The 27,983-nt window shown below is 45.2% G+C and overlaps 1 protein-coding gene across 1 annotated transcript in view; it reads left to right on the top strand.

Moving 5' to 3' along the window:
- The first annotated feature begins 920 nt into the window (after nt 1-920).
- The window catches only part of prrt2 (proline-rich transmembrane protein 2), a 138,074-nt gene continuing 111,011 nt past the window's right edge, over nt 921-27,983 (top strand). Inside the window, exon 1 of the mRNA XM_072484035.1 lies at nt 921-1,754. The gene's annotated coding sequence lies outside the window, so the exon portion shown is untranslated. The remainder of the gene's footprint in view (nt 1,755-27,983) is intronic.

Genomic DNA, 27,983 nt, shown 5'->3' with positions numbered 1-27,983 from the left:
GAGTGTGTGAGAGAGAGAGAGAGTGAGTGTGAGAGTGAGTGTGAGAGAGAGAGGGAGTGTGAGAGAGAGAGGGAGTGTGTGAGAGAGAGAGAGAGAGGGAGGGAGTGTGAGAGAGAGAGGGAGTGTGAGAGAGAGAGAGTGTGTGAGAGGGAGAGAGAGTGAGTGTGTGAGAGAGAGTGTGAGAGTGAGTGTGAGAGAGAGAGGGAGTGTGAGAGAGAGAGAGAGAGAGAGAGAGAGAGGGTGTGTGAGAGAGCGAAGGAGTGTGAGAGAGAGAGGGAGTGTGTGAGAGAGAGAGAGAGAGGGAGGGAGTGTGAGTGAGAGAGGGAGTGTGAGAGAGAGAGAGTGTGTGAGAGGGAGAGAGAGTGAGTGTGTGAGAGAGAGTGTGAGAGTGAGTGTGAGAGAGAGAGGGAGTGTGAGAGAGAGAGAGAGAGAGAGGGAGTGTGAGAGAGAGAGGGAGTGTGTGAGAGGGAGAGAGAGTGAGTGTGTGTGAGAGAGTGAGTGTGAGAGTGAGTGTGAGAGAGATAGGGAGTGTGAGAGAGAGAGGGAGTGTGAGAGAGAGAGAGTGAGTGTGAGAGAGACAGAGGGGGAGTGTGTGAGAGAGAGAGAGAGAGAGGGAGTGTGAGAGAGAGAGGGAGTGTGAGAGAGAGTGAGTGTGAGAGAGACAGAGAGGGAGCTGGGTCCCTGATGCAGGGTCTGTGATGGGATATTAATGAGAGAGAGGGTGTGTGTGAGAGAGAGAGCGAGGGAGTGTGTGAGAGAGAGAGAAAGACGGAGTGTGTGTGAGAGAGAGAGTGAGTGTGAGAGAGAGAGGGAGTGTGAGAGAGAGAGAGGGAGTGAGAGAGAGAGCGAGAGTGAGTGTGAGAGAGACAGAGGGGGAGTGTGAGAGAGAGAGCGAGAGTGAGTGTGAGAGAGACAGAGAGGGAGCTGGGTCCCTGATGCAGGGTCTGTGATGGGATATTAATGAGAGAAGGGGAGTGTGTGAGAGAGAGAGAGAGAGTGAGTGTGAGAGAGAGAGGGAGCTGGGTCCCTGATGCAGGGTCTGTGATGGGATATTAATGAGAGAAGGGGAGTGTGTGAGAGAGGGAGAGAGAGTGTGAGAGAGAGAGAGTGAGTGTGAGAGAGAGAGTGAGTGTGAGAGAGAGAGTGTGAGTGTGGGAGAGAGAGGGAGTGTGTGAGAGAGAGAGAGAGTGAGTGTGAGAGAGAGAGGGAGTGTGTGAGAGAGAGGGAGTGTGAGAGAGAGAGGGAGTGTGTGAGAGAGAGAGAGGGAGTGTGTGAGAGAGAAAGAGTGAGTGTGAGCGAGAGAGGGAGAGCTGGTTCCCTGATGCAGGGTCTGTGATGGGATATTAATGAGAGAGAGGGAGTGTGTGAGATAGAGAGAGGGAGTGTGTGTGAGAGAGAGAGGGAGTGTGTGAGATAGAGAGAGGGAGTGTGTGCGATAGAGAGAGGGAGTGTGAGAGAGAGCTGGTTCCCTGATGCAGACTGTGAGATGGGATATTAATCTTACAGGAGATGGTCACGTGTGTAGAGTGTAAGGAGCAGTTCTATGTGATGAGGAGGTGTGTGTGAGAGCGAGTGAGCGATAGTGTGACATTGCCAACTCAGCGATTCTCGCCCAGCAGGAACAGTCAGACTGCACTGTTCCACAGTGAAGCTCTCTGCACCCGTCCATTGTGTTGGAGAATAGAAATTATCGACCTATCCTGCAGTGATCTGTCCCTCCGACTGCAGAGCTGTGTGAGACTGACGGTGTGACGGTGAGTTTAAATACCGCATCGTGATTAGTTTTTTGTGAATGAATCCGGAGCTATTCCGAATGGAGGACCGACTGTTTCCCAGAGCAGGGATATCCGCGACAGCTACTCGCCCACAGCTCACCGTCACCTGGGACGCTACTGCGCGTGGAAATGTCGCATTGAACACCCCTTCCCAAAGCTGCCCTCACCAAAACGCAGACCCTCCAACCCACCCAAACAACCCCACCCTGCCCGACCCACCAAAACCCCCCGCCCGCCCCAACCCGGCCCCACCCATCCCCACCCACCTCCGTCATACTACACTCACCCCAGCGTATATTCAGCAGGGTGAGGATCACTCACTGTGTAACTGTACAGAGTCACTGTTTATTCAGCAGGGTGAGGATCACTCACTGTGGAACTGTACAGAGTCACTGTTTATTCAGCAGGGTGAGGGTCACTCACTGTGTAACTGTACAGAGTCACTGTTTATTCAGGGTGAGGATCACTCACTGTGTAACTGTACAGGGTCACTGTTTATTCAGCAGTGTGAGGGTCACTCACTGTGTAACTGTACAGAGTCACTGTTTATTCAGGATGAGGATCACTCACTGTGTAACTGTACAGAGTCACTGTTTATTCAGCAGAGTGAGGTTCACTCACTGTGTAACTGTACAGAGTCACTGTTTATTCAGCAGGGTGAGGATCACTCACTGTGTAACTGTACAGAGTCACTGTTTATTCAGGGTGAGGATCACTCACTGTGTAACTGTACAGAGTCACTGTTTATTCAGCAGAGTGAGGTTCACTCACTGTGTAACTGTACAGAGTCACTGTTTATTCAGCAGGGTGAGGATCACTCACTGTGTAACTGTACAGAGTCACTGTTTATTCAGCTGGGTGAGGATCACTCACTGTGTAACTGTACAGAGTCACTGTTTATTCAGAGTGAGGATCACTCACTGTGTAACTGTACAGAGTCACTGTTTATTCAGGGTGAGGATCACTCACTGTGTAACTGTACAGAGTCACTGTTTATTCAGCAGGGTGAGGATCACTCACTGTGTAACTGTACAGAGTCACTGTTTATTCAGCAGTGTGAGGATCACTCACTGTGTAACTGTACAGAGTCACTGTTTATTCAGGGTGAGGATCACTCACTGTGTAACTGTACAGAGTCACTGTTTATTCAGGGTGAGGATCACTCACTGTGTAACTGTACAGAGTCACTGTTTATTCAGCAGAGTGAGGTTCACTCACTGTGTAACTGTACAGAGTCACTGTTTATTCAGCAGGGTGAGGATCACTCACTGTGTAACTGTACAGAGTCACTGTTTATTCAGCAGGGTGAGGATCACTCACTGTGTAACTGTACAGAGTCACTGTTTATTCAGCAGGGTGAGGATCACTCACTGTGTAACTGTACAGAGTCACTGTTTATTCAGCAGAGTGAGGTTCACTCACTGTGTAACTGTACAGAGTCACTGTTTATTCAGCAGGGTGAGGATCACTCACTGTGTAACTGTACAGAGTCACTGTTTATTCAGAGTGAGGATCACTCACTGTGTAACTGTACAGAGTCACTGTTTATTCAGGGTGAGGATCACTCACTGTGTAACTGTACAGAGTCACTGTTTATTCAGGGTGAGGGCCACTCACTGTGTAACTGTACAGTCACTGTTTATTCAGGGTGAGGATCACTCACTGTGTAACTGTACAGAGTCACTGTTTATTCAGGGTGAGGGCCACTCACTGTGTAACTGTACAGTCACTGTTTATTCAGGGTGAGGATCACTCACTGTGTAACTGTACAGAGTCACTGTTTATTCAGGGTGAGGATCACTCACTGTGTAACTGCACAGAGTCACTGTTTATTCAGGGTGAAGATCACTCACTGTGTAACTGTACAGAGTCACTGTTTATTCAGGGTGAGGATCACTCACTGTGTAACTGTACAGAATCACTGTTTATTCAGGGTGAGGATCACTCACTGCGTAACTGTACAGAGTCACTGTTTATTCAGCAGGGTGAGGATCACACACTGTGTAACTGTACAGAGTCACTGTTTATTCATGGTGAGGCTCACTCACTGTGTAACTGTACAGAGTCACTGTTTATTCAGGGTGAAGATCACTCACTGTGTAACTGTACAGAGTCACTGTTTATTCAGGGTGAGGATCACTCACTGTGTAACTGTACAGAATCACTGTTTATTCAGGGTGAGGATCACTCACTGCGTAACTGTACAGAGTCACTGTTTATTCAGCAGGGTGAGGATCACACACTGTGTAACTGTACAGAGTCACTGTTTATTCAGGGTGAGGATCACTCACTGTGTAACTGTACAGAGTCACTGTTTATTCAGCAGAGTGAGGTTCACTCACTGTGTAACTGTACAGAGTCACTGTTTATTCAGGGTGAGGATCACTCACTGTGTAACTGCACAGAGTCACTGTTTATTCATGGTGAGGGTCACTCACTGTGTAACTGTACAGAGTCACTGTTTATTCATGGTGAGGATCACTCACTGTGTAACTGTACAGAGTCACTGTTAATTAAGGGTGAGGATCACTCACTGTGTAACTGTACAGAGTCACTGTTTATTCATGGTGAGGGTCACTCACTGTGTAACTGTACAGAGTCACTGTTTATTCAGGGTGAGGATCACTCACTGTGTAACTGTACAGAGTCACTGTTTATTCAGCAGGGTGAGGATCACTCACTGTGTAACTGTACAGAGTCACTGTTTATTCAGGGTGAGGGTCACTCACTGTGTAACTGTACAGAGTCACTGTTTATTCAGGGTGAGGATCACTCACTGTGTAACTGTACAGAGTCACTGTTTATTCAGGGTGAGGATCACTCACAGTGTAACTGTACAGAGTCACTGTTTATTCAGGGTGAGGGTCACTCACTGTGTAACTGTACAGAGTCACTGTTTATTCAGCAGGGTGAGGCTCACTCACTGTGTAACTGTACCGAGTCACTGTTTATTCAGGGTGAGGGTCACTCACTGTGTAACTGTACAGAGTCACTGTTTATTCAGCAGGGTGACTATCACTCACTATGTAACTACAGAGTCACTGTTTATTCAGGTTGAGGATCACTCACTGTGTAACTGTACAGAGTCACTGTTTATTCAGGGTGAGGATCACTCACTGTGTAACTGTACAGAGTCACTGTTTATTCAGCAGGGTGAGGCTCACTCACTGTGTAACTGTACAGAGTCACTGTTTATTCAACAGGATGAGTATCACTCACTGTGTGACTGTACAGAGTCACTGTTTATTCAGCAGGGTGAGGCTCACTCACTGTGAACTGTACAGAGTCACTGTTTATTCAGCAGGGTGAGGATAACTCACTTTGTAACTGTAGAGGGTCACTGTTTATTACGCAGGGTGAGGATCACTCACTGTGTAACTGTACAGAGTCACTGTTTATTCAGCAGGGTGAGGATCACTCACTGTGTAACTGTACAGAGTCACTGTTTATTCAGGTTGAGGATCACTCACTGTGTAACTGTACAGAGTCACTGTTTATTCAGCAGGGTGAGGATCACTCACTGTGTAACTGTACAGAGTCACTGTTTATTCATGGTGAGGCTCACTCACTGTGTAACTGTACAGAGTCACTGTTTATTCAGGGTGAAGATCACTCACTGTGTAACTGTACAGAGTCACTGTTTATTCAGGGTGAGGATCACTCACTGTGTAACTGTACAGAATCACTGTTTATTCAGGGTGAGGATCACTCACTGCGTAACTGTACAGAGTCACTGTTTATTCAGCAGGGTGAGGATCACACACTGTGTAACTGTACAGAGTCACTGTTTATTCAGGGTGAGGATCACTCACTGTGTAACTGTACAGAGTCACTGTTTATTCAGCAGAGTGAGGTTCACTCACTGTGTAACTGTACAGAGTCACTGTTTATTCAGCAGGGTGAGGATCACTCACTGTGTAACTGTACAGAGTCACTGTTTATTCAGCAGGGTGAGGATCACTCACTGTGTAACTGTACAGAGTCACTGTTTATTCAGGGTGAGGATCACTCACTGTGTAACTGTACAGAGTCACTGTTTATTCAGCAGAGTGAGGTTCACTCACTGTGTAACTGTACAGAGTCACTGTTTATTCAGCAGGGTGAGGATCACTCACTGTGTAACTGTACAGAGTCACTGTTTATTCAGAGTGAGGATCACTCACTGTGTTACTGTACAGAGTCACTGTTTATTCAGGGTGAGGATCACTCACTGTGTAACTGTACAGAGTCACTGTTTATTCAGCAGAGTGAGGTTCACTCACTGTGTAACTGTACAGAGTCACTGTTTATTCAGCAGGGTGAGGATCACTCACTGTGTAACTGTACAGAGTCACTGTTTATTCAGCAGGGTGAGGATCACTCACTGTGTAACTGTACAGAGTCACTGTTTATTCAGAGTGAGGATCACTCACTGTGTAACTGTACAGAGTCACTGTTTATTCAGGGTGAGGATCACTCCATGTGTAACTGTACAGAGTCACTGTTTATTCAGGGTGAGGATCACTCACTGTTTAACTGTACAGAGTCACTGTTTATTCAGGGTGAGGATCACTCACTGTGTAACTGTACAGAGTCACTGTTTATTCAGGGTGAGGGCCACTCACTGTGTAACTGTACAGTCACTGTTTATTCAGGGTGAGGATCACTCACTGTGTAACTGTACAGAGTCACTGTTTATTCAGGGTGAGGGCCACTCACTGTGTAACTGTACAGTCACTGTTTATTCAGGGTGAGGATCACTCACTGTGTAACTGTACAGAGTCACTGTTTATTCAGCAGGGTGAGGGTCACTCACTGTGTAACTGTACAGAGTCACTGTTTATTCAGGGTGAGGATCACTCACTGTGTAACTGTACAGAGTCACTGTTTATTCAGGGTGAGGATCACTCACTGTGTAACTGTACAGAGTCACTGTTTATTCAGGGTGAGGATCACTCACTGTGTAACTGTACAGAGTCACTGTTTATTCAGCAGGGTGAGGATCACTCACTGTGTAACTGTACAGAGTCACTGTTAATTCAGGGTGAGGATCACTCACTGTGTAACTGTACAGAGTCACTGTTTATTCAGCAGGGTGAGGATCACTCACTGTGTAACTGTACAGAGTCACTGTTTATTCAGGGTGAGGGCCACTCACTGTGTAACTGTACAGAGTCACTGTTTATTCATGGTGAGGGTCACTCACTGTGTAACTGTACAGAGTCACTGTTTATTCAGGGTGAGGATCACTCACTGTGTAACTGTACAGAGTCACTGTTAATTCAGGGTGAGGATCACTCACTGTGTAACTGTACAGAGTCACTGTTTATGCATGGTGAGGGTCACTCACTGTGTAACTGTACAGAGTCACTGTTTATTCAGGGTGAGGATCACTCACTGTGTAACTGTACAGAGTCACTGTTTATTCAGCAGGGTGAGGATCACTCACTGTGTAACTGTACAGAGTCACTGTTTATTCAGGGTGAGGGTCACTCACTGTGTAACTGTACAGAGTCACTGTTTATTCAGGGTGAGGATCACTCACTGTGTAACTGTACAGAGTCACTGTTTATTCAGGGTGAGAATCACTCACTGTGTAACTGTACAGAGTCACTGTTTATTCAGGATGAGGGTCACTCACTGTGTAACTGTACAGAGTCACTGTTTATTCAGCAGGGTGAGGATCACTCACTGTGTAACTGTACCGAGTCACTGTTTATTCAGGGTGAGGGTCACTCACTGTGTAACTGTACAGAGTCACTGTTTATTCAGCAGGGTGACTATCACTTACTATGTAACTACAGAGTCACTGTTTATTCAGGTTGAGGATCACTCACTGTGTAACTGTACAGAGTCACTGTTTATTCAGGGTGAGGATCACTCACTGTGTAACTGTACAGAGTCACTGTTTATTCAACAGGATGAGTATCACTCACTGTGTGACTGTACAGAGTCACTGTTTATTCAGCAGGGTGAGGCTCACTCACTGTGAACTGTACAGAGTCACTGTTTATTCAGCAGGGTGAGGATAACTCACTTTGTAACTGTACAGGGTCACTGTTTATTACGCAGGGTGAGGATCACTCACTGTGTAACTGTACAGAGTCACTGTTTATTCAGCAGGGTGAGGATCACTCACTGTGTAACTGTACAGAGTCACTGTTTATTCAGGTTGAGGATCACTCACTGTGTAACTGTACAGAGTCATTGTTTATTCAGCAGGGTGAGGATCACTCACTGTGTAACTGTACAGAGTCACTGTTTATTCATGGTGAGGCTCACTCACTGTGTAACTGTACAGAGTCACTGTTTATTCAGGGTGAGGAACACTCACTGTGTAACTGTACAGAGTCACTGTTTATTCAGGGTGAGGATCACTCACTGTGTAACTGTACAGAATCACTGTTTATTCAGGGTGAGGATCACTCACTGCGTAACTGTACAGAGTCACTGTTTATTCAGCAGGGTGAGGATCACACACTGGGTAACTGGACAGAGTCACTGTTTATTCAGCAGGGTGAGGATCACTCACTGTGTAACTGTACAGAGTCACTGTTTATTCAGCAGGGTGAGGATCACTCACTGTGTAACTGTACAGAATCACTGTTTATTCAGGGTGAGGATCACTCACTGTGTAACTGTACAGAGTCACTGTTTATTCAGGGTGAGGATCACTCACTGTGTAACTGTACAGAGTCACTGTTTATTCAGGGTGAGGATCACGCACTGTGTAACTGTACAGAGTCACTGTTTATTCAGCAGGGTGAGGATCACTCACTGTGTAACTGAACAGAGTCACTGTTTATTCCGCAGGGTGAGGATCACTCACTGTGTACCTGTACAGAGTCAATGTTTATTCAGCGTGAGGACCACTGACTGTGTAACTGTACAGAGTCACTGTTTATTCAGGGCGAGGATCACTCACTGTGTAACTGTACAGAGTCACTGTTTATTCAGGGTGAGGGTCATTCACTGTGTAACTGTACAGAATCACTGTTTATTCAGGGTAAGCATCACTCACTGTGTAACTGTACAGAGTCACTGTTTATTCAGCAGGGTGAGGATCACTCACTGTGTAACTGTGCAGAGTTACTGTTTATTCAGGGTGAGGATCATTCACTGTGTAACTGTACAGAATCACTGTTTATTCAGGGTAAGCATCACTCACTGTGTATCTGTACAGAGTTACTGTTTATTCAGGATGAGGATCACTCACTGTGTAACTGTACAGAGTCACTGTTTATTCAGCAGGGTGAGGATCACTCACTGTGTAACTGTGCAGAGTCACTGTTTATTCAGTGTGAGTATCACTCACTGTGTAACTGTACAGAGTCACTGTTTATTCAGCAGGGTGAGGATCACTCACTGTGAAACTGTACAGAGTCACTGTTTATTCAGGGGGAGGATCACTCACTGTGTAACTGTACAGAGTCACTGTTTATTCAGGGTGAGGATCACTCACTGTGTAACTGTACAGAGTCACTGTTTATTCAGGGTGAGGATCACTCACTGTGTAACTGTACAGAGTCACTGTTTATTCAGGGTGAGGATCACTCACTGTGTAACTGTACAGAGTCACTGTTTATTCAGGGTGAGGGCCACTCACTGTGTAACTGTACAGTCAAAGTTTATTCAGGGTGAGGATCACTCACTGTGTAACTGTACAGAGTCACTGTTTATTCAGGGTGAGGGCCACTCACTGTGTAACTGTACAGTCACTGTTTATTCAGGGTGAGGATCACTCACTGTGTAACTGTACAGAGTCACTGTTTATTCAGCAGGGTGAGGGTCACTCACTGTGTAACTGTACAGAGTCACTGTTTATTCAGGGTGAGGATCACTCACTGTGTAACTGTACAGAGTCACTGTTTATTCAGCAGGGTGAGGATCACTCACTGTGTAACTGTACAGAGTCACTGTTTATTCAGGGTGAGGATCACTCACTGTGTAACTGTACAGAGTCACTGTTTATTCAGGGTGAGGATCACTCACTGTGTAACTGTACAGAGTCACTGTTTATTCAGCAGGGTGAGGATCACTCACTGTGTAACTGTACAGAGTCACTGTTAATTCAGGGTGAGGATCACTCACTGTGTAACTGTACAGAGTCACTGTTTATTCAGCAGGGTGAGGATCACTCTGTGTAACTGTACAGAGTCACTGTTTATTCAGGGTGAGGGCCACTCACTGTGTAACTGTACAGTCACTGTTTATTCAGGGTGAGGATCACTCACTGTGTAACTGTACAGAGTCACTGTTTATTCAGCTGGGTGAGGATCACTCACTGTGTAACTGTACAGAGTCACTGTTTATTCAGCAGGGTGAGGATCACTCACTGTGTAACTGTACAGAGTCACTGTTTATTCAGGGTGAGGATCACTCACTGTGTAACTGTACAGAGTCACTGTTTATTCAGGGTGAGGATCACTCACTGTGTAACTGTACAGAGTCACTGTTTATTCAGGGTGAGGGCCACTCACTGTGTAACTGTACAGTCACTGTTTATTCAGGGTGAGGATCACTCACTGTGTAACTGTACAGAGTCACTGTTTATTCAGGATGAGGGTCACTCACTGTGTAACTGTACAGTCACTGTTTATTCAGCAGGGTGAGGATCACTCACTGTGTAACTGTACCGAGTCACTGTTTATTCAGGGTGAGGGTCACTCACTGTGTAACTGTACAGAGTCACTGTTTATTCAGCAGGGTGACTATCACTCACTATGTAACTACAGAGTCACTGTTTATTCAGGTTGAGGATCACTCACTGTGTAACTGTACAGAGTCACTGTTTATTCAGGGTGAGGATCACTCACTGTGTAACTGTACAGAGTCACTGTTTATTCAACAGGATGAGTATCACTCACTGTGTGACTGTACAGAGTCACTGTTTATTCAGCAGGGTGAGGCTCACACTGTGAACTGTACAGAGTCACTGTTTATTCAGCAGGGTGAGGATAACTCACTTTGTAACTGTACAGGGTCACTGTTTATTACGCAGGGTGAGGATCACTCACTGTGTAACTGTACAGAGTCACTGTTTATTCAGCAGGGTGAGGATCACTCACTGTGTAACTGTACAGAGTCACTGTTTATTCAGGTTGAGGATCACTCACTGTGTAACTGTACAGAGTCACTGTTTATTCAGCAGGGTGAGGATCACTCACTGTGTAACTGTACAGAGTCACTGTTTATTCATGGTGAGGCTCACTCACTGTGTAACTGTACAGAGTCACTGTTTATTCAGGGTGATGATCACTCACTGTGTAACTGTACAGAGTCACTGTTTATTCAGGGTGAGGATCACTCACTGTGTAACTGTACAGAATCACTGTTTATTCAGGGTGAGGATCACTCACTGCGTAACTGTACAGAGTCACTGTTTATTCAGCAGGGTGAGGATCACACACTGGGTAACTGGACAGAGTCACTGTTTATTCAGCAGGGTGAGGATCACTCACTGTGTAACTGTACAGAGTCACTGTTTATTCAGCAGGGTGAGGATCACTCACTGTGTAACTGTACAGAATCACTGTTTATTCAGGGTGAGGATCACTCACTGTGTAACTGTACAGAGTCACTGTTTATTCAGGGTGAGGATCACTCACTGTGTAACTGTACAGAGTCACTGTTTATTCAGGGTGAGGATCACGCACTGTGTAACTGTACAGAGTCACTGTTTATTCAGCAGGGTGAGGATCACTCACTGTGTAACTGAACAGAGTCACTGTTTATTCCGCAGGGTGAGGATCACTCACTGTGTACCTGTACAGAGTCAATGTTTATTCAGCGTGAGGATCACTGACTGTGTAACTGTACAGAGTCACTGTTTATTCAGGGCGAGGATCACTCACTGTGTAACTGTACAGAGTCACTGTTTATTCAGGGTGAGGGTCATTCACTGTGTAACTGTACAGAATCACTGTTTATTCAGGGTAAGCATCACTCACTGTGTAACTGTACAGAGTCACTGTTTATTCAGCAGGGTGAGGATCACTCACTGTGTAACTGTGCAGAGTTACTGTTTATTCAGGGTGAGGATCACTCACTGTGTATCTGTACAGAGTTACTGTTTATTCAGGATGAGGATCACTCACTGTGTAACTGTACAGAGTCACTGTTTATTCAGCAGGGTGAGGATCACTCACTGTGTAACTGTGCAGAGTCACTGTTTATTCAGGGTGAGGATCACTCACTGTGTAACTGTACAGAGTCACTGTTTATTCAACAGGATGAGTATCACTCACTGTGTGACTGTACAGAGTCACTGTTTATTCAGCAGGGTGAGGCTCACTCACTGTGAACTGTACAGAGTCACTGTTTATTCAGCAGGGTGAGGATAACTCACTTTGTAACTGTACAGGGTCACTGTTTATTACGCAGGGTGAGGATCACTCACTGTGTAACTGTACAGAGTCACTGTTTATTCAGCCGGGTGAGGATCACTCACTGTGTAACTGTACAGAGTCACTGTTTATTCAGGTTGAGGATCACTCACTGTGTAACTGTACAGAGTCACTGTTTATTCAGCAGGGTGAGGATCACTCACTGTGTAACTGTACAGAGTCACTGTTTATTCATGGTGAGGCTCACTCACTGTGTAACTGTACAGAGTCACTGTTTATTCAGGGTGATGATCACTCACTGTGTAACTGTACAGAGTCACTGTTTATTCAGGGTGAGGATCACTCACTGTGTAACTGTACAGAATCACTGTTTATTCAGGGTGAGGATCACTCACTGCGTAACTGTACAGAGTCACTGTTTATTCAGCAGGGTGAGGATCACACACTGGGTAACTGGACAGAGTCACTGTTTATTCAGCAGGGTGAGGATCACTCACTGTGTAACTGTACAGAGTCACTGTTTATTCAGCAGGGTGAGGATCACTCACTGTGTAACTGTACAGAATCACTGTTTATTCAGGGTGAGGATCACTCACTGTGTAACTGTACAGAGTCACTGTTTATTCAGGGTGAGGATCACTCACTGTGTAACTGTACAGAGTCACTGTTTATTCAGGGTGAGGATCACGCACTGTGTAACTGTACAGAGTCACTGTTTATTCAGCAGGGTGAGGATCACTCACTGTGTAACTGAACAGAGTCACTGTTTATTCCGCAGGGTGAGGATCACTCACTGTGTACCTGTACAGAGTCAATGTTTATTCAGCGTGAGGATCACTGACTGTGTAACTGTACAGAGTCACTGTTTATTCAGGGCGAGGATCACTCACTGTGTAACTGTACAGAGTCACTGTTTATTCAGGGTGAGGGTCATTCACTGTGTAACTGTACAGAATCACTGTTTATTCAGGGTAAGCATCACTCACTGTGTAACTGTACAGAGTCACTGTTTATTCAGCAGGGTGAGGATCACTCACTGTGTAACTGTGCAGAGTTACTGTTTATTCAGGGTGAGGATCACTCACTGTGTATCTGTACAGAGTTACTGTTTATTCAGGATGAGGATCACTCACTGTGTAACTGTACAGAGTCACTGTTTATTCAGCAGGGTGAGGATCACTCACTGTGTAACTGTGCAGAGTCACTGTTTATTCAGTGTGAGTATCACTCACTGTGTAACTGTACAGAGTCACTGTTTATTCAGCAGGGTGAGGATCACTCACTGTGTAACTGTACAGAGTCACTGTTTATTCAGCAGGGTGAGGATCACTCACTGTGAAACTGTACAGAGTCACTGTTTATTCAGGGGGAGGATCACTCACTGTGTAACTGTACAGAGTCACTGTTTATTCAGGGTGAGGATCACTCACTGTGTAACTGTACAGAGTCACTGTTTATTCAGGGTGAGGATCACTCACTGTGTAACTGAACAGAGTCACTGTTTATTCAGGGTGAGGATCACTCACTGTGTAACTGTACAGAGTCACTGTTTATTCAGGGTGAGGGCCACTCACTGTGTAACTGTACAGTCAAAGTTTATTCAGGGTGAGGATCACTCACTGTGTAACTGTACAGAGTCACTGTTTATTCAGGGTGAGGGCCACTCACTGTGTAACTGTACAGTCACTGTTTATTCAGGGTGAGGATCACTCACTGTGTAACTGTACAGAGTCACTGTTTATTCAGCAGGGTGAGGGTCACTCACTGTGTAACTGTACAGAGTCACTGTTTATTCAGGGTGAGGATCACTCACTGTGTAACTGTACAGAGTCACTGTTTATTCAGCAGGGTGCGGATCACTCACTGTGTAACTGTACAGAGTCACTGTTTATTCAGGGTGAGGATCACTCACTGTGTAACTGTACAGAGTCACTGTTTATTCAGGGTGAGGATCACTCACTGTGTAACTGTACAGAGTCACTGTTTATTCAGCAGGGTGAGGATCACTCACTGTGTAACTGTACAGAGTCACTGTTAATTCAGGGTGAGGATCACTCACTGTGTAACTGTACAGAGTCACTGTTTATTCAGCAGGGTGAGGATCACTCTGTGTAACTGTACAGAGTCACTGTTTATTCAGGGTGAGGGCCACTCACTGTGTAACTGTACAGTCACTGTTTATTCAGGGTGAGGATCACTCACTGTGTAACTGTACAGAGTCACTGTTTATTCAGCAGGGTGAGGATCACTCACTGTGTAACTGTACAGAGTCACTGTTTATTCAGCAGGGTGAGGATCACTCACTGTGTAACTGTACAGAGTCACTGTTTATTCAGGGTGAGGATCACTCACTGTGTAACTGTACAGAGTCACTGTTTATTCAGGGTGAGGATCACTCACTGTGTAACTGTACAGAGTCACTGTTTATTCAGGGTGAGGGCCACTCACTGTGTAACTGTACAGTCACTGTTTATTCAGGGTGAGGATCACTCACTGTGTAACTGTACAGAGTCACTGTTTATTCAGGGTGAGGGCCACTCACTGTGTAACTGTACAGTCACTGTTTATTCAGGGTGAGGATCACTCACTGTGTAACTGTACAGAGTCACTGTTTATTCAGGGTGAGGATCACTCACTGTGTAACTGTACAGAGTCACTGTTTATTCATGGTGAGGGTCACTCACTGTGTAACTGTACAGAGTCACTGTTTATTCAGGGTGAGGATCACTCACTGTGTAACTGTACAGAGTCACTGTTAATTCAGGGTGAGGATCACTCACTGTGTAACTGTACAGAGTCACTGTTTATTCATGGTGAGGGTCACTCACTGTGTAACTGTACAGAGACACTGTTTATTCAGGGTGAGGATCACTCACTGTGTAACTGTACAGAGTCACTGTTTATTCAGCAGGGTGAGGATCACTCACTGTGTAACTGTACAGAGTCACTGTTTATTCAGGGTGAGGGTCACTCACTGTGTAACTGTACAGAGTCACTGTTTATTCAGGGTGAGGATCACTCACTGTGTAACTGTACAGAGTCACTGTTTATTCAGGGTGAGGATCACTCACTGTGTAATTGTACAGAGTCACTGTTTATTCAGGGTGAGGATCACTCACTGTGTAACTGTACAGAGTCACTGTTTATTCACCAGGGTGAGGATCACTCACTGTGTAACTGTACAGAGTCACTGTTTATTCAGGGTGAGGGTCACTCACTGTGTAACTGTACAGAGTCACTGTTTATTCAGCAGGGTGAGGCTCACTCACTGTGTAACTGTACCGAGTCACTGTTTATTCAGGGTGAGGGTCACTCACTGTGTAACTGTACAGAGTCACTGTTTATTCAGCAGGGTGACTATCACTCACTATGTAACTACAGAGTCACTGTTTATTCAGGTTGAGGATCACTCACTGTGTAACTGTACAGAGTCACTGTTTATTCAGGGTGAGGATCACTCACTGTGTAACTGTACAGAGTCACTGTTTATTCAGCAGGGCGAGGATCACTCACTGTGTAACTGTACAGAGTCACTGTTTATTCAGCAGGGTGAGGGTCACTCACTGTGTACCTGTACAGAGTCACTGTTTATTCAGAGTGAGGGTCATTCACTGTGTAACTGTACAGAATCACTGTTTATTCAGGGTAAGCATCACGCACTGTGTAACTGTACAGAGTCACTGTTTATTCAGGATGAGGATCACTCACTGTGTAACTGTACAGAGTCACTGTTTATTCAGCAGGGTGAGGATCACTCACTGTGTAACTGTGCAGAGTCACTGTTTATTCAGTGTGAGTATCATTCACTGTGTAACTGTACAGAGTCACTGTTTATTCAGCAGGGTGAGGATCACTCACTGTGTAACTGTACAGAGTCACTGTTTATTCAGGGTGAGGATCACTCACTGTGTAACTGTACAGAGTCACTGTTTATTCAGGGTGAGGATCACTCACTGTGTAACTGTACAGAGTCACTGTTTATTCAGCAGGGTGAGGATCTCTCACTGTGTAACTGTACAGAGACACTGTTTATTCAGGGTGAGGATCACTCACTGTGTAACTGTACAGAGTCACTGTTTATTCAGGGTGAGGATCACTCACTGCGTAACTGTACAGAGTCACTGTTTATTCAGGGTGAGGATCACTCACTGTGTAACTGTACAGAGTCACTGTTTATTCAGGGTGAGGATCACTCACTGTGGAACTGTACAGAGTCACTTTTTATTCAGCAGGGTGAGGATCACTCACTGTGTAACTGTACAGAGTCACTGTTTATTCAGGGTGAGGATCACTCACTGTAACTGTCCAGAGTCACTGTTTATTCAGCAGGGTGAGGGTGACTCACTGTGTAACTGTACAGAGTCACTGTTTATTCAGGGTGAGGATCACTCACTGTGTAACTGTACAGACTCACTGTTTATTCAGCAGGGTGAGGATTACGCACTGTGTAACTGTACAGAGTCACTGTTTATTCAGCAGGGCGAGGATCACTCACTGTGTAACTGTACTGAGTCACTGTTTATGCAGCAGGGTGAGGATCACTCACTGTGTAACTGTACAGAGTCACTGGTTATTCGGTGTAGGGGTCACTCACTGTGTAACTGTACAGAGTCACTGTTTATTCAGGATGAGGATCACTCACTGTGTAACTGTACAGAGTCACTGTTTATTCAGCAGGGTGAGGATCACTCACTGTGTAACTGTGCAGAGTCACTGTTTATTCAGTGTGAGTATCATTCACTGTGTAACTGTACAGAGTCACTGTTTATTCAGCAGGGTGAGGATCACTCACTGTGTAACTGTACAGAGTCACTGTTTATTCAGCAGGGTGAGGATCACTCACTGTGTAACTGTACAGAGTCACTGTTTATTCAGGGTGAGGATCACTCACTGTGTAACTGTACAGAGTCACTGTTTATTCAGGGTGAGGATCACTCACTGTGTAACTGTACAGAGTCACTGTTTATTCAGCAGGGTGAGGATCACTCACTGTGTAACTGTACAGAGACACTGTTTATTCAGGGTGAGGATCACTCACTGTGTAACTGTACAGAGTCACTGTTTATTCAGGGTGAGGATCACTCACTGTAACTGTCCAGAGTCACTGTTTATTCAGCAGGGTGAGGGTGACTCACTGTGTAACTGTACAGAGTCACTGTTTATTCAGGGTGAGGATCACTCACTGTGTAACTGTACAGACTCACTGTTTATTCAGCAGGGTGAGGATTACGCACTGTGTAACTGTACAGAGTCACTGTTTATTCAGCAGGGCGAGGATCACTCACTGTGTAACTGTACTGAGTCACTGTTTATGCAGCAGGGTGAGGATCACTCACTGTGTAACTGTACAGAGTCACTGGTTATTCGGTGTAGGGGTCACTCACTGTGTAACTGTACAGAGTCACTGTTTACTCAGGGTGAGGGTCACTCACTGTGAAACTGTACAGAGTCACTGTTTATTCAGGGTGAGGATCACTCACTGTGTAACTGGACAGAGTCACTGTTTATTCAGCAGGGTGAGGATCATTCACTGTGTAAATGTACAGAGTCACTGTTTATTCGGGGTGAGGGTCACTCACTGTGTAACTGTACAGATTCACTGTTTATTCAGGGTGAGGATCACTCACTGTGTAACTGTACAGAGTCACTGTTTATTCAGCAGGGCGAGGATCACTCACTGTGTAACTGTACTGAGTCACTGTTTATGCAGCAGGGTGAGGATCACTCACTGTGTAACTGTACAGAGTCACTGTTTACTCAGGGTGAGGGTCACTCACTGTGAAACTGTACAGAGTCACTGTTTATTCAGGGTGAGGATCACTCACTGTGTAACAGGACAGAGTCACTGTTTATTCAGCAGGGTGAGGATCATTCACTGTGTAACTGTACAGTCACTGTTTATTCAGGGTGAGGATCACTCACTGTGTAACTGTACAGAGTCACTGTTTATTCAGCAGGGTGAGGATCACTCACTGTGTAACTGTACAGAGTCACTGTTTATTCAGCAGGGTGAGGATCACTCACTGTGTAACTGTACAGAGTCACTGTTTATTCAGGGTGAGGATCACTCACTGTGTAACTGTACAGAGTCACTGTTTATTCAGGGTGAGGGTCATTCACTGTGAAACTGTACAGAATCACTGTTTATTCAGGGTAAGCATCACTCACTGTGTAACTGTACAGAGTCACTGTTTATTCAGGATGAGGATCACTCACTGTGTAACTGTACAGAGTCACTGTTTATTCAGCAGGGTGAGGATCACTCACTGTGTAACTGTGCAGAGTCACTGTTTATTCAGTGTGAGTATCACTCACTGTGTAACTGTACAGTGTCACTGTTTATTCAGCAGGGTGAGGATCACTCACTGTAACTGTATAGAGTCACTGTTTATTCAGCATGGTGAGGATCACTCACTGTGTAACTGTACAGAGTCACTGTTTATTCAGGGTGAGGATCACTCACTGTGTAACTGTACAGAGTCACTGTTTATTCAGGGTGAGGATCACTCACTGTGTAACTGTACAGAGTCACTGTTTATTCAGCAGGGTGAGGATCACTCACTGTGTAACTGTACAGAGACACTGTTTATTCAGGGTGAGGATCACTCACTGTGTAACTGTACAGAGTCACTGTTTATTCAGGGTGAGGATCACTCACTGCGTAACTGTACAGAGTCACTGTTTATTCAGGGTGAGGATCACTCACTGTGTAACTGTACAGAGTCACTGTTTATTCAGGGTGAGGATCACTCACTGCGTAACTGTACAGAGTCACTGTTTATTCAGGGTGAGGATCACTCACTGTGTAACTGTACAGAGTCACAGTTTATTCAGGGTGAGTATCACTCACTGTGGAACTGTACAGAGTCACTTTTTATTCAGCAGGGTGAGGATCACTCACTGTGTAACTGTACAGAGTCACTGTTTATTCAGGGTGAGGATCACTCACTGTAACTGTCCAGAGTCACTGTTTATTCAGCAGGGTGAGGGTGACTCACTGTGTAACTGTACAGAGTCACTGTTTATTCAGGGTGAGGATCACTCACTGTGTAACTGTACAGAGTCACAGTTTATTCAGCAGGGTGAGGATCACTCACTGTGTAACTGTACAGAGTCACTGTTTATTCAGCAGGGTGAGGATCACACATTGTGTAACTGTACAGAGTCACTGTGTATTCAGCAGGGTGAGTATCACTCACTGTGTAACTGTACAGAGTCACTGTTTATTCAGGGTGAGGGTCACTCACTGTGTAACTGTACAGACTAACTGTTTATTTAGCAGGGTGAGGATCACTCACTGTGTAACTGTACAGAGTCACTGTTTATTCAGGGTGAGGGTCACTCACTGTGTAACTGTACAGACTCACTGTTTATTCAGCAGGGTGAGGATTACGCACTGTGTAACTGTACAGAGTCACTGTTTATTCAGCAGGGTGAGGATCACTCACTGTGTAACTGTACAGAGTCACTGGTTATTCGGTGTAGGGGTCACTCACTGTGTAACTGTACAGAGTCACTGTTTACTCAGGGTGAGGGTCACTCACTGTGAAACTGTACAGAGTCACTGTTTATTCAGGGTGAGGATCACTCACTGTGTAACTGGATAGAGTCACTGTTTATTCAGCAGGGTGAGGATCATTCACTGTGTAAATGTACAGAGTCACTGTTTATTCGGGGTGAGGGTCACTCACTGTGTAACTGTACAGATTCACTGTTTATTCAGGGTGAGGATCACTCACTGTGTAACTGTACAGAGTCACTGTTTATTCAGCAGGGCGAGGATCACTCACTGTGTAACTGTACTGAGTCACTGTTTATGCAGCAGGGTGAGGATCACTCACTGTGTAACTGTCCAGAGTCACTGTTTACTCAGGGTGAGGGTCACTCACTGTGAAACTGTACAGAGTCACTGTTTATTCAGGGTGAGGATCACTCACTGTGTAACAGGACAGAGTCACTGTTTATTCAGCAGGGTGAGGATCATTCACTGTGTAACTGTACAGTCACTGTTTATTCAGGGTGAGGATCACTCACTGTGTAACTGTACAGAGTCACTGTTTATTCAGCAGGGTGAGGATCACTCACTGTGTAACTGTACAGAGTCATTGTTCATTCAGCAGGGTGAGGATCACTCACTGTGTAACTGTACAGAGTCACTGTTTATTCAGGGTGAGGATCACTCACTGTGTAACTGTACAGAGTCACTGTTTATTCAGGGTGAGGATCACTCACTGTGTAACTGTACAGAGTCACTGTTTATTCAGGGTGAGGGCCACTCACTGTGTAACTGTACAGTCACTGTTTATTCAGGGTGAGGATCACTCACTGTGTAACTGTACAGAGTCACTGTTTATTCAGGGTGAGGGCCACTCACTGTGTAACTGTACAGTCACTGTTTATTCAGGGTGAGGATCACTCACTGTGTAACTGTACAGAGTCACTGTTTATTCAGGGTGAGGATCACTCACTGTGTAACTGTACAGAGTCACTGTTTATTCACGGTGAGGGTCACTCACTGTGTAACTGTACAGAGTCACTGTTTATTCAGGGTGAGGATCACTCACTGTGTAACTGTACAGAGTCACTGTTAATTCAGGGTGAGGATCACTCACTGTGTAACTGTACAGAGTCACTGTTTATTCATGGTGAGGGTCACTCACTGTGTAACTGTACAGAGTCACTGTTTATTCAGGGTGAGGATCACTCACTGTGTAACTGTACAGAGTCACTGTTTATTCAGCAGGGTGAGGATCACTCACTGTGTAACTGTACAGAGTCACTGTTTATTCAGGGTGAGGGTCACTCACTGTGTAACTGTACAGAGTCACTGTTTATTCAGGGTGAGGATCACTCACTGTGTAACTGTACAGAGTCACTGTTTATTCAGGGTGAGGATCACTCACAGTGTAACTGTACAGAGTCACTGTTTATTCAGGGTGAGGGTCACTCACTGTGTAACTGTACAGAGTCACTGTTTATTCAGCAGGGTGAGGCTCACTCACTGTGTAACTGTACCGAGTCACTGTTTATTCAGGGTGAGGGTCACTCACTGTGTAACTGTACAGAGTCACTGTTTATTCAGCAGGGTGAGTATCACTCACTATGTAACTACAGAGTCACTGTTTATTCAGGTTGAGGATCACTCACTATGTAACTACAGAGTCACTGTTTATTCAGGTTGAGGATCATTCACTGTGTAACTGTACAGAGTCACTGTTTATTCAGGGTGAGGATCACTCACTTTGTAACTGCACAGAGTCACTGTTTATTCAGCAGGGTGAGGATCACTCACTGTGTAACTGTACAGAGTCACTGTTTATTCAACAGGATGAGTATCACTCACTGTGTGACTGTACAGAGTCACTGTTTATTCAGGGTGAGGTTCACTCACTGTGTAACTGTACAGAGTCACTGTTTATTCAGCAGGGTGAGGGTCACTCACTGTGTAACTGTACAGAGTCACTGTTTATTCAACAGGGTGAGGATCACTCACTGTGTAACTGTACAGAGTCACTGTTTATTCAGGGTGAGGATCACTCACTGTGTAACTGTACAGAGTCACTGTTTATTCAGGGTGAGGATCACTCACTGTGTAACTGTACAGAGTCACTGTTTATTCAGGGTGAGCATCACTCACTGTGTAACTGTACAGAGTCACTGTTTATTCAGCAGGGTGAGGCTCACTCACTGTGTAACTGTACAGTGTCACTGTTTATTCAGGGTGAGGATCACTCACTGTGTAACTGTACAGAGTCACTGTTTATTCAGTGTGAGGATCACTCACTGTGTAACTGTACAGAGTCACTGTTTATTCAGGGTAAGCATCACTCACTGTGTAACTGTACAGAGTCACTGTTTATTCAACAGGATGAGTATCACTCACTGTGTGACTGTACAGAGTCACTGTTTATTCAGCAGGGTGAGGCTCACTCACTGTGAACTGTACAGAGTCACTGTTTATTCAGCAGGGTGAGGATAACTCACTTTGTAACTGTACAGGGTCACTGTTTATTACGCAGGGTGAGGATCACTCACTGTGTAACTGTACAGAGTCACTGTTTATTCAGCAGGGTGAGGATCACTCACTGTGTAACTGTACAGAGTCACTGTTTATTCAGGTTGAGGATCACTCACTGTGTAACTGTACAGAGTCACTGTTTATTCAGCAGGGTGAGGATCACTCACTGTGTAACTGTACAGAGTCACTGTTTATTCATGGTGAGGCTCACTCACTGTGTAACTGTACAGAGTCACTGTTTATTCAGGGTGAGGATCACTCACTGTGTAACTGTACAGAGTCACTGTTTATTCAGGGTGAGGATCACTCACTGTGTAACTGTACAGAATCACTGTTTATTCAGGGTGAGGATCACTCACTGCGTAACTGTACAGAGTCACTGTTTATTCAGCAGGGTGAGGATCACACACTGTGTAACTGGACAGAGTCACTGTTTATTCAGCAGGGTGAGGATCACTCACTGTGTAACTGTACAGAGTCACTGTTTATTCAGCAGGGTGAGGATCACTCACTGTGTAACTGTACAGAATCCCTGTTTATTCAGGGTGAGGATCACTCACTGTGTAACTGTACAGAGTCACTGTTTATTCAGGGTGAGGATCACTCACTGTGTAACTGTACAGAGTCACTGTTTATTCAGGGTGAGGATCACGCACTGTGTAACTGTACAGAGTCACTGTTTATTCAGCAGGGTGAGGATCACTCACTGTGTAACTGTACAGAGTCACTGTTTATTCAGGGTGAGGATCACTCACTGTGTAACTGTACAGTCACTGTTTATTCAGCAGGGTGAGGATCACTCACTGTGTAACTGTACAGAGTCACTGTTTATTCAGCAGGGTGAGGATCACTCACTGTGTAACTGTACAGAGTCACTGTTTATTCAGGGTGAGGATCACGCACTGTGTAACTGTACAGAGTCACTGTTTATTCAGCAGGGTGAGGATCACTCACTGTGTAACTGTACAGGGTCACTGTTTATTCAGCAGGGTGAGGATCACTCACTGTGTAACTGTACAGAGTCACTGTTTATTCACTGTGAGGATCACTCACTGTGTAACTGTACAGAGTCACTGTTTGTTCAGGGTGAGGATCACTCACTGTGTAACTGTACAGAGTCACTGTTTATTCAGGGTGAGGGTCACTCACTGTGTAACTGTACAGAGTCACTGTTTATTCAGCAGGGTGAGGGTCACTCACTGTGTAACTGTACAGAGTCACTGTTTATTCAGGGTGAGGATCACTCACTGTGTAACTGTGCAGAGTCACTGTTTATTCTGGGTGAGGGTCACTCACTGTGTAACTGTACAGAGTCACTGTTTATTCAGCAGGGTGAGGGTCACTCACTGTGTAACTGTACAGAGTCACTGTTTATTCAGCAGGGTGAGGGTCACTCACTGTGTAACTGTACAGAGTCACTGTTTATTCAGGGTGAGGATCACTCACTGTGTAACTGTGCAGAGTCACTGTTTATTCTGGGTGAGGGTCACTCACTGTGTAACTGTACAGAGTCACTGTTTATTCAGGGTGAGGATCACACACTGTGTAACTGTACAGAGTCACTGTTTATTCAGGGTGAGGATCACTCACTGTGTAACTGTACAGAGTCAATGTTTATACAGCGTGAGGACCACTCACTGTGTAACTGTACAGAGTCACTGTTTATTCAGGGCGAGGACCACTCACTGTGTAACTGTACAGATTCACTGTTTATTCAGGGCGAGGATCACTCAATGTGTAACTGTGCAGAGTCACTGTTTATTCTGGGTGAGGGTCACTCACTGTGTAACTGTACAGAGTCACTGTTTATTCAGCAGGGTGAGGATCACTCACTGTGTAACTGTACAGAGTCACTGTTTATTCAGCAGGGTGAGGGTCACTCACTGTGTAACTGTACAGAGTCAATGTTTATTCAGCGTGAGGACCACTCACTGTGTAACTGTACAGAGTCACTGTTTATTCAGGGCGAGGACCACTCACTGTGTAACTGTACAGAGTCACTGTTTATTCAGGGCGAGGATCACTCACTGTGTAACTGTACAGAGTCACTGTTTGTTCAGGGTGAGGGTCACTCACTGTGTAACTGTACAGAGTCACTGTTTATTCAGCAGGGTGAGGATCACTCACTGTGTAACTGTACAGAGTCACTGTTTATTCAGCAGGGTGAGGATCACTCACTGTGTAACTGTACAGAGTCACTGTTTATTCAGGGTGAGGATCACTCACTGTGTAACTGTACAGAGTCACTGTTTATTCAGCAGGGTGAGGGTCACTCACTGTGTAACTGGACAGAGTCACTGTTTATTCACCAGGGTGAGGATCACTCACTGTGTAACTGTACAGAGTCACTGTTTATTCACCAGGGTGAGGATCACTCACTGTGTAACTGTACAGAGTCACTGTTTATTCACCAGGGTGAGGATCACTCACTGTGTAACTGTACAGAGTCACTGTTTATTCAGGTTGAGGATCACTCACTGTGTAACTGTACAGAGTCACTGTTTATTCAGCAGGGTGAGGATCACTCACTGTGTAACTGTACAGAGTCACTGTTTATTCAGCAGGGTGAGGATCACTCACTGTGTAACTGTACAGAGTCACTGTTTATTCAGGGTGAGGATCACTCACTGTGTAACTGTAGAGTCACTGTTTATTCAGCAGGGTGAGGATCACTCACTGTGTAACTGTGCAGAGTCACTGTTTATTCAGCAGGATGAGTATCACTCACTGTGTAACTGTACAGAGTCACTGTTTATTCAGGGTGAGGATCACTCACTGTGTAACTGTACAGAGTCACTGTTTATTCAGGGTGAGGATCACTCACTGTGTAACTGTAGAGTCACTGTTTAATCAGCAGGGTGAGGATCACTCACCGTGTAACTGTACAGAGTCACTGTTTATTCAGGGTGAGGGTCATTCACTGTGTAACTGTACAGAGTCTCAGTTTATTCAGCAGGGTGAGGATCACTCACTGTGTAACTGTACAGAGTCACTGTTTATTCAGCAGGGTGAGGATCACTCACTGTGTAACTGTACAGAGTCACTGTTTATTCAGCAGGATGAGTATCACTCACTGTGTAACTGTACAGAGTCACTGTTTAATCAGCAGGGTGAGGATCACTCACCCTGTAACTGGACAGAGTCACTGTTAATTCAGGGTGAGGGTCACTCACTGTGTAACTGGACAGAGTCACTGTTTATTCAGGGTGAGGATCACTCACTGTGTAACTGTACAGGGTCACTGTTTATTCAGGGTGAGGATCACTCACTGTGTAACTGTACAGAGTCACTGTTTATTCAGCAGAATGAGTATCACTCACTGTGTGACTGTACAGAGTCACTGTTTATTCAGCAGGGTGAGGATCACTCACTTTGTAACTGTACAGGGTCACTGTTTATTCAGGGTTTGGATCACTCACTGTGCAACTGTACAGAGTCACTGTTTATTCAGCAGGGTGAGGCTCACTCACTGTGTAACTGTACAGAGTCACTGTTTATTCAGCAGTGTGAGGATCACTCACTGTGTAACTGTACAGAGTCGCTGTTTATTCAGGGTGAGGATCACTCACTGTGTAACTGTACAGAGTCACTGTTTATTCAGCAGGGTGAGGATCACTCACTGTGTAACTGTACAGAGGCGCTGTTTATTCAGGGTGAGGATCACTCACTGTGTAACTGTACAGGGTCACTGTTTATTCAGGGTGAGGATCACTCACTGTGTAACTGTACAGAGTCACAGTTTATTCAGGGTGAGTATCACTCACTGTGGAACTGTACAGAGTCACTTTTTATTCAGCAGGGTGAGGATCACTCACTGTGTAACTGTACAGAGTCACTGTTTATTCAGGGTGAGGATCACTCACTGTAACTGTCCAGAGTCACTGTTTATTCAGCAGGGTGAGGGTGACTCACTGTGTAACTGTACAGAGTCACTGTTTATTCAGGGTGAGGATCACTCACTGTGTAACTGTACAGAGTCACAGTTTATTCAGCAGGGTGAGGATCACTCACTGTGTAACTGTACAGAGTCACTGTTTATTCAGCAGGGTGAGGATCACACATTGTGTAACTGTACAGAGTCACTGTGTATTCAGCAGGGTGAGGATCACTCACTGTGTAACTGTACAGAGTCACTGTTTATTCAGGGTGAGGGTCACTCACTGTGTAACTGTACAGACTCACTGTTTATTTAGCAGGGTGAGGATCACTCACTGTGTAACTGTACAGAGTCACTGTTTATTCAGGGTGAGGGTCACTCACTGTGTAACTGTACAGACTCACTGTTTATTCAGCAGGGTGAGGATTACGCACTGTGTAACTGTACAGAGTCACTGTTTATTCAGCAGGGCGAGGATCACTCACTGTGTAACTGTACAGAGTCACTGGTTATTCGGTGTAGGGGTCACTCACTGTGTAACTGTACAGATTCACTGTTTATTCAGGGTGAGGATCACTCACTGTGTAACTGTACAGAGTCACTGTTTATTCAGCAGGGCGAGGATCACTCACTGTGTAACTGTACTGAGTCACTGTTTATGCAGCAGGGTGAGGATCACTCACTGTGTAACTGTACAGAGTCACTGTTTACTCAGGGTGAGGATCACTCACTGTGTAACTGTACAGAGTCACTGTTTATTCAGGGTGAGGATCACTCACTGTGTAACAGGACAGAGTCACTGTTTATTCAGCAGGGTGAGGATCATTCACTGTGTAACTGTACAGTCACTGTTTATTCAGGGTGAGGATCACTCACTGTGTAACTGTACAGAGTCACTGTTTATTCAGCAGGGTGAGGATCACTCACTGTGTAACTGTACAGAGTCACTGTTTATTCAGCAGGGTGAGGATCACTCACTGTGTAACTGTACAGAGTCACTGTTTATTCAGGGTGAGGATCACTCACTGTGTAACTGTACAGAGTCACTGTTTATTCAGGGTGAGGGTCATTCACTGTGTAACTGTACAGAATCACTGTTTATTCAGGGTAAGCATCACTCACTGTGTAACTGTACAGAGTCACTGTTTATTCAGCAGGGTGAGGATCACTCACTGTGTAACTGTGCAGAGTTACTGTTTATTCAGGGTGAGGATCACTCACTGTGTATCTGTACAGAGTTACTGTTTATTCAGGATGAGGATCACTCACTGTGTAACTGTACAGAGTCACTGTTTATTCAGCAGGGTGAGGATCACTCACTGTGTAACTGTGCAGAGTCACTGTTTATTTAGTGTGAGTATCACTCACTGTGTAACTGTACAGAGTCACTGTTTATTCAGCAGGGTGAGGATCACTCACTGTGTAACTGTATAGAGTCACTGTTTATTCAGCAGGGTGAGGATCACTCACTGTGTAACTGTACAGAGTCACTGTTTATTCAGGGTGAGGATCACTCACTGTGTAACTGTACAGAGTCACTGTTTATTCAGGGTGAGGATCACTCACTGTGTAACTGTACAGAGTCACTGTTTATTCAGCAGGGTGAGGATCACTCACTGTGTAACTGTACAGAGACACTGTTTATTCAGGGTGAGGATCACTCACTGTGTAACTGTACAGAGTCACTGTTTATTCAGGGTGAGGATCACTCACTGCGTAACTGTACAGAGTCACTGTTTATTCAGGGTGAGGATCACTCACTGTGTAACTGTGCAGAGTTACTGTTTATTCAGGGTGAGGATCACTCACTGTGTATCTGTACAGAGTTACTGTTTATTCAGGATGAGGATCACTCACTGTGTAACTGTACAGAGTCACTGTTTATTCAGCAGGGTGAGGATCACTCACTGTGTAACTGTGCAGAGTCACTGTTTATTCAGTGTGAGTATCACTCACTGTGTAACTGTACAGAGTCACTGTTTATTCAG

This window comes from Scyliorhinus torazame, chromosome 19, assembly GCF_047496885.1.
Source record: "Scyliorhinus torazame isolate Kashiwa2021f chromosome 19, sScyTor2.1, whole genome shotgun sequence".
Lineage (NCBI taxonomy): Eukaryota > Metazoa > Chordata > Chondrichthyes > Carcharhiniformes > Scyliorhinidae > Scyliorhinus > Scyliorhinus torazame.
The sequence above is the reverse complement of the archived record's forward strand: the minus strand, read 5'-3'. Positions and strand labels throughout refer to the sequence as shown.